The following is a 12,921-nucleotide window of genomic DNA, read 5'->3' as shown; positions in this document are numbered from 1 at the left end:
TCACACGCAAAATTCGTACCATAATTTGAAGTGAAACTTAACTAGAATTCACCTCCGGAGTAGAATTTGTGATTGTGATTAGCGTTCAGGATTCTAATCATGGTCTAGTTTGGTTTCACACGTGCTAAATATTTGTCATTAGTCTTTTTTTTCACTGGAATCATTCAAATTACGATTATTTTTACCATGTGAAAGGCGGTAAGTGAGCTGCATGTATGTTGCATTCTATGCATGATTTTTTTGAAGTGAGGGTCATATTATAAGTAACGGATTGTGATCAGTGACATGATTTAATGAATCACTTTACTTCTTTGGGGATAATAATAATTATATCGATGGCTTTAATTCATGTAATACCAGACATATTCTCTTCGTTAGGGCCATTATTGCTAATTTCTTGTTAGCCAGGCTCTGATCTTTCGGGGCGTGGGATGTGCAGGTGCAGCCCTTAAAATGAAAAAAGTCTAATGTTGTAGCATGTAGCATGCATTAATTGCACACCCGTAAAATGTCAAAATGCATAAGGGCATTTTCACCACAGATGGACACAGAGGCAAAAAAATCAAGTTGATATTCATGTCAAATGCTTTATGTTTTTTAATAAAACTAGACCTGAAGTTACTGAGACAAAAAAATTTCCGACTCTGGCAGCCATTTTTTATTTCAAAATGGCTGCCAAAATATGGATACAAATTAGTGTTGAAAATAGTATATTGATACATATTTTGTTTTGACAGATTTTTAAAGAACAGTTTTGATCATGTTGTTTTCGCCTGTGATTTAGCTTGCTATTATAACACTTTTTAAAATCCCACAGAAAGAAACACCAGTAATTTATTCATCTGATAAAAAAACATTGATGAAGTATGTGATATGGTATGTAATGTCAGTTACCGAAAACATGATTTTTTTTTTCTCATTTCCTGGAAAAGAGGATATATTATATGAAACTTGGTAGATTTCCTCTCTAGGTAACACCCCTCCCTTCTACACCAAAATGAAAGATTACCAATTAAAGATGAAGCCATAGGGTACCATTAAATATATGTAATGTCAGTTACCAAGTGGAAAATGTAATGTCAGTTACCGAGATGTAATGTCAGTTACCATGATAAAACGTTGGTTACCAATATTGAAATGCAAATATGTGGTCAATTTTATGGTGAAGAAATATTGTATACTTGTTATTTAAGTCTTTCACTTTAAAAGTCACACCAGAAGGAGCTTGCTATTGACTTTTAAAAGGTATAGTTCACAAGGAATACTATATGAAATTATGAAGGAAGTTGCATTCCCATTGTGCAAAAAAAAATTACTATGAAATTGTTTTGTACATGCGCTTACCAAGTACCTAATTGTTTGTATCAGACAATTTTTTGTTTGGTTTTCGGGGGGGGGGGGGTAGGGGGTACTTTTCCCAACCTATTGCCTAAATCTGCAACATTTTTTAAGCTTAACATTGTGATGAAGGGGATTTCCAGGGTCCCTTTTTTAGTTTCTAGGATTCTTTAGAGCATTGCCTCGCTAAAAGTAAATTCCTGGTTTTTATACCTGTTAGTATGTGGATGTGTGATACAATTTTGTTTTTGGTTTACAAGTATAGATGAAAAGTGAAATTTGACAGTTCTGATCAATGTTGCATGGATCTAGTAAAACTGTGTTTTCTTTTTCTAATTTACAAATAGTTCAGTTTCAGTTTAGAAGCTGGAGTTTATTTTTTGTTGACAGCTTAAAAAAGAAATTAGCAAAGAAAATGATTAAACAAATTATGAAGAGAATTGAAATCCGACAGATATGAACAAGCATTGCTTGTACTGACCAGAATAGAAATCAATAAAACTACATGGCTGCATGAGATTCGGGGGAGGGGTACGTGAAACCTAGGGGAGGAGACCCTTATTCATTTTGCCTTTTTTGAGGGGAGGGGGAGGTTGGAGAAGGAAAAGGTTTAAAAGGTCAATATAAAACTGATGAATATATTATGGGTGTATAGTCAGAAAAATCCATGTGTACAGTCAATGCAATATTAAATTACTATAGGAAAACATGTAGCTGCTATGACCCCACCCCCCCCCCCCCCCCCCCCCCGAGTAAGTAAAACATACATTTCTTATCTTTTGATAATTAAAAATTGTGAAGTATTATGAAACTTTTATGATTTTAAAAAGCCTTACATATAAGTACCAAGAAAATTATGCTTTTGAAAATCATATAGCACTGGTAAATGTTAATGTGTATTGTCAGTTACCGAGTAATGATAAAAATGTTCACATCAAAGAAAGGAATTAAGAAAAAGAAAAAGTTTATTCATTTAAATGTTCCTAGAAACTTGGGTATACTTCCACATCAAGCTCACTTTCAGGTGAAGCCCTGCACAGAAGATACAATGCAATGATTCCACACATTTGACTTCCATGTGTTATCTCTATGGCATATTAAGTGTAATGTCAGTTACCGTAATGTCAGTTACCAGCATGGTTGTGGAAAAATTATCATAGCCCCCAAAAGACAAAAACGAATTGTTTAATATTTTGACACATCTTAACCTAGTAACGGAGGTATACTTACATATTCAAATTATTACTCTATCTACTCAGGGACATGAGATATTTAAATTTTAATGAACACCCTGAAATTGCATGTCCTTTTGCGTAATGTCAGTTACCGACACATTTTTGCTTGCTGATGCGTAAAAAAATGTGGTTACATAGGAAAACTTAGTATCAGAGTATACAGCAAGGCTCACTTTATTAACTCTATCAAAAGCAAACTCCCATCATTTATTGTTTTAGAGATACACACAATGAAAGGTGTGAAAACATTGTGCCGTGTAATGTCAGTTACCGTGAAAATGCCCATAATTTTTTTTTTTTGGGGGGGGGTGATTGTTTTTTCTGGGACTTAATAAATTACAGTTTGGACTGATTACCTTTTTTCTTTTTCTATTATATTTTGCTTGTCAAATTTTTCTGGGACGATTGATGACTATTTTTTCCTGTTAAACTTTTCAGGCAGATTCGGACCCCGTTAATGTCCAACTCTGGATCCGCAACCGTTACTAATTCTAACTCCGGGACCCATGATAGTATGAATATAGGTATCCAGCCTGCATAATGAGGTGCATTCTTGGATGAATTTCCACCGAGTAATTAGGCCCATTGATGAATGAAAAATTACCCTCTTGTACTCAGAAACCACCTGATTAATATTTATGTCCTTATATTTTTTTATTATCATATGACTAATAAATAATAAACACTCATTCTGCTATGAACAATCCCTTTTTCCTCTTCGATGTCATATGTTTAGTTCTAGTTCTATACCATTTTTTCAGATTGGCAATTTGTGGTATTTTTCAGAGAGTTTCAAAGATAATTACAGAAATCATATGAAAAAATGTCAAGTTGAAGCAAAAGGTTGATGCAGTAAAAAATATATGATGTGGTTTTCAAAAGAAGTTTGTGGTAATAGATAGTATCTGATCAACAAATGAAAGAAAAAGAGAAACTATGAGAGGATGCTAAAGAGAGGAAGCAGTTGACATATAATGGGCAAAGATCAAGATGATCGAAAACAGTGGTTACCCTAACCACACTAGTCTTAATTTAAAAGAGCGAACTCTGTTTCATTTTAAGCAGAAAAATCATGGGAGTGTAGCCAAATGTGGAGGAAGTGTGATTTCTGTGTAGTAGACAGGAAACTAAGGTTGAGTGGGTTTTGAAAATGGACCATTTAATCCGTAGTTGACCCTGTCTCACCTCGCATATCATCAATAGTTCATTTGCCATATTAATCACCTAAAATGGGGGGTAGTTTTCTCAGCAAGAAAAGGGTAGAATAAAAGAGAGCCTGTTGGGGGATACTAACAAAGCATGTTTTTTTCTAGTGTGTATGGGTAATTTGTATTCTTGTTAATTCAGATGGGCTGATGTGGTCATACTATTGGGATTGTTGAATTTCCTGCCATTTTTCTCAGTTGTTAGGTAACTGTATTTCCTTGAAATAAACTACATTGGTAAATCTAATAGGATCATCCGATCATCATATTCCTGGTAGCCATTATTATTATTATTATTTATATACTGCGCTTTTCCCAGAATGGCCCAAAGCGCTTGGGGTCAAAAACAGTCCTTTCACTTAAAAAATAGGATGAAACTCTAAAAATGCAATTTTTTGTCATAAATAATTTCATTGAATTCGCTCCAATTTTGCTTTATGAAATCCTACAACTAAGTTCCCAGTAATTTTCCAGTTTTTGTCTCGCCTGCATAGTCGTATCGCTCTGTTACAGTACACGTTTCCAATGGGATTTGTGCATTTTATTTAAAAAAATTATGGCATCGCCGTGAAAATCCTCTCATATCTCAGAAAATAGAATAAATTGCTGCCTAGAAATTTAGTTATGAATAGAGTAGAACATTTACTTTCATTTTATGCAAAAATCTCAAAATCGATTAAAAAAAAAATTATAAAAAAAAATTGACTGATACGACGACGGTTCGAATGACCGCTGACGATAAGAGCAATCAAGTATCACTGAACATTTTTTGTGAGTTTCAGATCACATGACCAAGGTCAAAGGTCATTTAGGGTCAATGAACTTAGATTATGTTGGGGGAATCAAAACAAATTTTTAACCAAGGTTAAGTTTTTGAAAGTATAATGGATCTAGTTCATGAAACTTGGACATAAAAGTAATCAAGCTTTAGTGAACATCATGTGTAAATTTCTACATAACCAAGGTCAATGAAATTTGGGGGAATTGGTTGAATTGCCATCATAACTTTAAAGTTTATGGATCTAGTTCATGAAATGTGGACATCAAGTATCATTGTTCGTCTTGCACAAGTCTTCGGTCACACGATCAAGGTGCAATGTCATTTAGGGTCAATGAATATAGTATTTTGTTACCGTATATATAAATGCTGGTTTTGTGAATAATTATTCTGTAGCCATTTTCAAAGTCAGAACTGCTGCTATATTGAATCACGTAATGCAGGCGAGACTGCCAGAGGCGCTCCACTTGTTCTAAGCTTTGCAATAATGTATTAAGAAGAGGACAAATAGTAGGAGGGGAAGGGGAGAAGGAGGGGGGGGGGGGGCCTGGAGGAGAAGGAATTAAGGAATGAGGAAAAAGAAAAATGAAGATGTAAAATGACTGGCTGCATGTTGTTAGAAGAAAATGGAATTTAGTTAAAAGGGTGATCAAAATTATAAGCATCTCGGGGCGGGGGGGGGGGGGGGGGATCGCGTTAACCTATAAGTTCAGAAATATAATTCCCTATAGAGCTTTATTTGGAAATAGAGTGATAAACAGAATTAGTTTGAAATGGGGTACAAAAGGATAAATGGTTATGTAGGGGGAAAAAGAATTGTAAATTATTTGTGTTCTTAAAAAATGGTGAAGTGGGACAAAGATGGTTTACCACAGGAAGTTAGTAAATCAGGATCATCTGAAGAGCTTCTTTTAGATCTGGACAGGGAAATTGTTAGTGCATGAAGGTATTAATGTAGTAGACAGATCCTCTTTATTATGTGTAACTTAACAGTTGTGGTTTGACCTTATACCATTGGCAGGTCACTTGTCTAGAGAATCCACCATTCATTGCCCAAGAATTTGTCACCTGACATTCTGATCATTAGTACTTTTATCTTTGTCATTGTGACAATTTTGGTTTCTTTAGTGTGTATAGGCTACCCCTCTTAACATCATCTATAGGCCTACATATTCTATAAGAAAATGTCATAGAAATTGAATATTTCTCTATGAATTTCATTTATTTCCCATTAAAAGAGTTTATTGATAAATATCTTTAGATCATGTGACTAGAAGAGTGTTGAATTCAAGAAGTATTCATCTTTCCTTGTTTTATTTAAAAGCAAGTCACAAGAAACATAATAATACAACTCCAATGCAAGAATAACTGATCCAGACATACAGCTAACAAACAGTGCCACATGATAACTGTGCCTAAAAATTTCATTTCACATTTTTTTACCATGTTATATGTCATGATAAAGCCATACAAAATATAAAAAGAAAAGTGAAAGATGTATGCATAACTGGAAAGACATAAATTTAGAACTCAAAGTGTTAACCATGAAGGAGCAAAAGAGATATATGATGTATATTAAAGGAGAAATATATTGATTATGAATATGGCCTTATGATATATCAGTGGAAAGCTAGTGATGTGGGGATTATCATTTGGTCATTCAAAAATAAAGAAAATAATACATAAGGTGGAAATCGCCAATTAAAAAGCGCTAAAATTGCCTCTCCGAAATGTGCCTTGCATCGGTCTCTGAATTGACTCGAATTTGATGACGTGCATGAGTGTACGAGAGACGTGATTGGCTCTCCCACGTCAAGCTCCACTTGCATGCAAAACCTGTTGCGAGGGTACGTTTTCTCCACACTGTCACTGAATACTTCGATCACGAAATGAAAGAAAACCCTGAAGTTTATCTAGATTTGGATTTTCAAATTGATGATTTTGAAGATGAAGAGAATGATGATGAAGTTTCTAGCTCTAGAACAACAAAGTGACGTGGATGGAGGTAAATTAGGGGAATTACGCCGGTGATGATGAGTCGGACAATTCAACTTGCATGCCGATTCGCTACCAACTCATGCAGCTGCTATAGCTGCACCACGGGTCAAATCCATGAAAATGAATTCCAGCATGACCACATCCAGACAGAGTCTCTTCCCTAGAAAATAATGTGAAGGAAAATAATGATATAACTGTACTTACAAACAAGTGAATATATCCGAACCTGAAGGCAAATCAACTCAACGAATAGCAGCAGACGATATGCACCGACGATGAACTTCACGTGGTTGGGATAGATTGTCACTCGTTCTGTTTGGTAAAATTTCAAATCTCATTATTTTTTACAAAACTGCGAAACTCGGGGAATTATTTTTCTATATAAAAATATAGTACCACCTGGTACTATTTTCTAATTACGATAAAACCTTTCTTGAAGCAAAAAATTGAGGTAAATTAAAATTAGATAAAAAGATCATCCGCCTAGCTCGCACGCGATTGTAAACAAACCATCACAAACACAGGGCTAGCTTGTTCGCCTTGCTGATTGTTTACAATCGCATGCGAGCTAGGCGGATGATCTTTTATATCTAAGTTTAATTTACCTCAATTTTTTGTTTCAAGAAAGGTTTTATCGTAATTTAAAAAATAAGAACGAGTGACAATCTATCCCAGCCATGTGAAGTTCATCGTCGGTGCATATCGTCTGCTGCTATTCGTTGAGTTGATTTGCCTTCAGGTTCGGATATATTCACTTGTTTGTAAGTACAGTTATATCTTCATTTCCATGTACAGTGTACTGAAATGCTTACAGACACTCAAAATTGAAAATAACATTATTGTATCAAGGAAGCAACAAAAATAGGGTGGAAGTTTGAAGAAATAGTAATGAAACATATAATAAGGAATTAAAGAGAAATGCCAGTAGTTGCAGTAAACACTGATTTCATGAGAAAGTCTGTAAAACCAGGCTTAATTGTCAGTATATCATCGAGGATCTAGATCTGGTACAGTTACATAAACTGAACTTTGTGAAATCTTGAAATCTACACTGAAAAATGTTCACACTGAAGATCACCAACACAGATAGGCACATGTGGGACAGTGTATTATTATTGCTGGAATAAAGACCCGACGGAAGTGACCGAATCCGCGCTTATTTTGCTTATTTCTCAGCAATTACACAATTTCTTCCAGAATCCTTTGGCACATATTTTTTATTCATACAAACAGACACTTGAGTGGTCATTATATTAGATTCTGTAAAAAGTCATTTTGAGATCGTTACCAGAACTGGAATTTATCTTTAAGGATGAATATGAATAAGAAATATTTGATCACTAAACTGTTTTCATATGCCTATTCTCCTATGGTACTGCTGAAAAGATAAGTACAATTCAATAGAGGAGAGCTTAGTTTCAGTCGTGCATATTAAAATCATAGTCTCTTTGTGTGTTAGAACGAAGGGAAATGTTGTTTGCCATATTGACAGTTCCAATTCATGACTATAATTGTAGTAATTCACACTCACTAATACTATGTCTGAAGATTTCATTCAAACTATCACCATCTTCAAAGCTTTTAGTTTGCTCTGTAAAGTTGCAAAATTTGAAATAAAGTGTCATTTGAAAATCGAAGTGTGCTTTGATTTGCTGAGGAATTACCATATCTTCCTTCCCTTCCCACTGTAGTGTTATGCTATGCCTGAGAAAGTCAATATAGGAATGAAGCAAGTGAGCTCTTTAAAGCAGGATCTTGGTCTGGAATAGGAAGACTACACATCACATCATAGGTAAGGTGCTGTTCATCATCAACCCCAATTTGAGTTTACTCTAGTACCAAAAACAACAAAGTTGCACAGAATTTCAGAAATTCATGAAAGTTTGCATAAGAGGGGGGGGGGGGGGAGGGGGCAGAATGCAGACTTCTTACCAAAAATAGAATTTATAAAGCAAAGTCCATTGAAACAAATCTGTGCAATGGTTCATGATGACTAAAAATGTTTTTCTTCCAGAGGAAAAGAAATGATTATTTTGTCTGATATATCAAATGCACAAGTAAAATCATTCCTAAATTTAGGAGAAAATTTGCATTTTATTGACTTTGACTTTCAATGGAGCTGCTCACAGGTGACGTCGCAGAACCAAAACTTAAGGAATCCATAACTGTTAATCTTGGATGGATATTTGCCAAATCTTTACCAATGCTTATTTTGCTTTCTGCTTTTTTAAAAATCAACTTCACACCAGAGTGAAATTCCCTTCAAGTTAATCCATGGTATTTGCTTGTGTCTATTTCAGTTCACATGATTATATCAAGGACCTCCTAGCATGATTAAGTCTGAATGAACTGATAAAATTCATGACAATGATCAAAAGGGACTCTGCCTTTTTGTATTCTCTCAATGAATTTTTAAAAATGCATTAATTCACTTTTATGAATATGGTTCCCCCCCACAACCCACTTCCTTGAAGTTTACACCTTGTTAAAAGACTACTTCTAGGATAACTATTCACCTGTTTTTGAGGACACCGAACTTTACTCCCATGGCCTTGAACATTGACATTCTTTGACCAGTTTAGGGATCAAGGTTGAATAAAGCCCTTATCAGATGCTCTACTTTCACTCCTATCTGAACCACTTTTTGCCTTGTGTGTTCGCATACATATAGTCTGTATATCAGACATTAATCATTCCACTTTCAGTTCATAGTCTTAGATATATCTTTGGAATGCAAACAAAGTAGGAGCCAGTAGTTTAGTTTCATAAAAAGACCATACCAATTAGTCAGTCATTTCAAACTACATTTCGTGGAAAGTGACTTGAGGTGGGAACTCTTCAAGGTAATTTCATTTTTTATTATTTTTTTTATTTATAGATGGGTTGAAAAACCCGATAGGGCTAGGTCTAATCTGGAATGTTCAGTTGCATAAGGTGGGGAATTTTGTTATTATTAATTCAATTCAGCTTGGAAGTTAAGAAGCTTTTAATATTCGATAACGTTAATGATAATTTGACAACTGAAACATTTTCTCCCCAAAATATGACTTTGATTAATTTAATGAAACTTGTTATTTTTGTGTTTGGTTGATGTGAACTGTTGTAAGAAATCAAATGCAAATGAAAACATTACTCTCTGTAATGTTTTCTTTTTATCAGATGGATGTCAAAACATTAAAAAATAACATATATGAACTCTAACTCCCAATCTTATCTACCACATTCTAAAGCATAAAACAATATGAGGCTCATAATTCCTTTTCTATGTTTGTATAAAGTCATATAAGAAATCATTTTTGTCTCACCTGCATAGCAGAGTGAGACTATAGGCGCCGCTTTTCCGACGGCGACGGCGGCGGCGGCGGCGGCGGCGGCGGCGACGGCGGCGTCAACACCAAATCTTAACCTGAGGTTAAGTTTTTGAAATGACAGCATTACTTAGAAAGTATATGGACCTAGTTCATGAAACTTGGCCATAAGGTTAATCAAGTATTACTGAACATCCTGCCTGAGTTTCATGTCACATGACCAAGGTCAAAGGTCATTTAGGGTCAATGAACTTAGACCATGTTGGGGGAATCAACATCAAAATCTTAACCTAAGGTTAAGTTTTTGAAATGTCATCATAACTTAGAAAATATATGGACCTAGTTCATGAAACTTATACATAAGGTTAATCAAGTATCACTGAACATCCTGCATGAGTTTCACGTCACATGACCAAGGTCAAAGGTCATTTAGGGTCAATGAACTTTGGCCGAATTGGGGGTATCTGTTGAATTACCATCATAACTTTGAAAGTTTATGGATCTGATTCATGAAACTTGGACATAATAGTAATCAAGTATTACTGAACATCCTGTGCAAGTTTCAGGTCACATGATCAAGGTCAAAGGTCATTTAGGGTCAATGAACTTTGGCCAAATTGGGGTATTTGTTGAATTACAGCCATAAATTTGAAAGTGTGTTGGTCTAGTTCATAAAACTTGGACATAATAGTAATCAAGTATCACTGAACATCCTGTGCGAGTTTCAGGTCACATGATCAAGGTCAAAGGTCATGTAAGGTCAAAGAACTTTGGCCACGTTGGGGGTATTTGTTGAATTGCCATCATATCTCTATAAGTGTATTGGTCTAGTTCATAAAACGTGGAAATAAGAGTAACCAAGTATCACTGAACATCTTGTGCGAGTTATAGTAGTTTTCAAAATCAGCACTGCTGCCATATTGAATCGCGTGATGCAGGTGAGACGGCCAGAGGCATTCCACTTGTTTATTGGTGGCAGCTGTCCTCTGAGCAGAAGAATAATCATATTTGAGAGGATCACCACTTGGTTAAAATCACCAATATATATATTTTTCACTTTCAGTAAAATTTTTCCAACAAGTTTATGTTGATCTTCATTTTTCTAAGAATGTTCGCCTGCCAATAGGCCAGCTTAGTCTTTCCCTCAATCATGGGTGAAAATTTCAAGAATTAAACCTTTTTTTTTATAATTTGTAATATAGGGCCTATATTTATAGGCATTTCAAGATCAACTTTAATATACTGAGAAGTAAAGTCATTAAATTCTGGATAAATCTGTTTATATTCTGTTTTTGTTTTGTTTGCTTTTTCCTGAATGGGTATACCATTATGACAACACTGCTTATCTCCAGCCAATCCAAGAGCAGAATGAAACCATGAATTATGTATTAGTTGTACACACACTGCACTGAAGTATACATACTACCAGAAATTGTGATGGTGAAAATTTGCTGTGTGTAAACACAGATACCATTGAAACTGAGGTCACATGTGTAATGAGGATTCTGTATGGGTGAATGTGGGTTATTCTGTGTGTATGTGTGTACAAGTGCTGTGAGAAAAGTCTACCTGGCTGGCCGGCTGGCATGGGCAGTCTATAATGTATGGGACCTAATCTGTATGTAAATGAGGTTGGTGATTGAAGTTTGTTGAAGCATGGTATGCTGGTCGTTTTATGACCTCATATCCTGTGTGAGTGGGTGATGAGGGGTGAGGGGGGAAAAAGAAGAAAAAAAACCTGAGAGAAGGTTAGCGGATGGAGTGCGGTTGACTGGCTTCATCTGTTCTCCCAGCTGTGTGGCCTGTGCTTCTCCATCAGCTTGTTAGATCGGAAGTCGCTGGGCATTCAGAGAGAATCTTCTGTGTGCTTATCATGCTCCGCAGGGGCTGCCCGATATTTATGACAGCTCAATTGTTTGCATGTGGGTCCTTACACAGGTTTAACAACACGTTTGAACTGAATAGACATTCGTACCAATAAAGCTCCAGGTTTAGCACAGAGAGAGAAGCAGACGTCAGTGGTGGAATTCTTTGGATGTAAGAATCTACATTGTAATTTTGGCTCTTGCCTTCCTCAGCTCAAAACCATCCTGCAGCCAGGACTTCCTGTGCAATTCATTGTAAGGAATGATCACAGCATGAACATCCATGGAGCGTTGAACCTTGCAATCTCTTATTTTGTCAGTGAAATATATCATTGGAATACTTGTCTTCAGCTTTGGTTTGTTGAAGTATAAAGGCAGTAGAAGACGTGCCTTACTCTCTTCAAACATGTATCGGTGATTCATGGCATCCCCAATCTACACAAAAGTTTCTTCCATGTGTCTCCCAGAAAATTTCTGCACCACGTAAGTCAGTTTAGAGATAACTTGATCCTTGAGAACAAATATACGTATAATACTTTTTTTTCAACAAAGACCTGCATATTACATCAATGATGATTATTTAAAATTATGATCTTGGTCATTATTGATACAGGCTACAGCACAGGATTACATCACCATCCGTTCCCTCACTTCCCTGTCTCATAAACCATTTGTACCTTGCATAACACATAACAAAGTTTGTTATTATTTTCTAAAAAAGCATATGACTGCCATTACGGGTAGTTGTTGGCCAAGAATATGAAGAGGAGTAGCAGGTCCATGATGAAAATTTGTTTGCTTCAATTATATGCTTACATATAGGTGTAGGCCTATAGGATTGCAATAAAATACATTTGCATTGTATGACTTGCATTGATTTTGTTGTAGTTTAGTATAATGTCAACTTGGGCATGCATAGGTTATCATATGAGATCATATATTTGAATATTATTGTCAGCCCATTTTGCCATCTTGGGGAAATGATATACATAATGTATACAGATAATACTAATTTGTTTGGTTCACCAATCAGTATAAAAATTATTCTAAAAAATCATTTATATCTTTAATTTTACTGATCATTGTAAAGAATAGTGTACTTTGCAATTTGCAGTCAGCATTACTGGCACTTGTAGGCCTACCACTGGCCAGTGGTGCATCACAACTGGACTTGTATCCAATTCAAATCAAATG

The sequence above is a fragment of the Lytechinus pictus genome, chromosome 3, assembly GCF_037042905.1.
Source record: "Lytechinus pictus isolate F3 Inbred chromosome 3, Lp3.0, whole genome shotgun sequence".
NCBI classification, from domain to species: Eukaryota; Metazoa; Echinodermata; class Echinoidea; order Temnopleuroida; family Toxopneustidae; genus Lytechinus; species Lytechinus pictus.
This window is presented reverse-complemented; position numbering follows the sequence as displayed.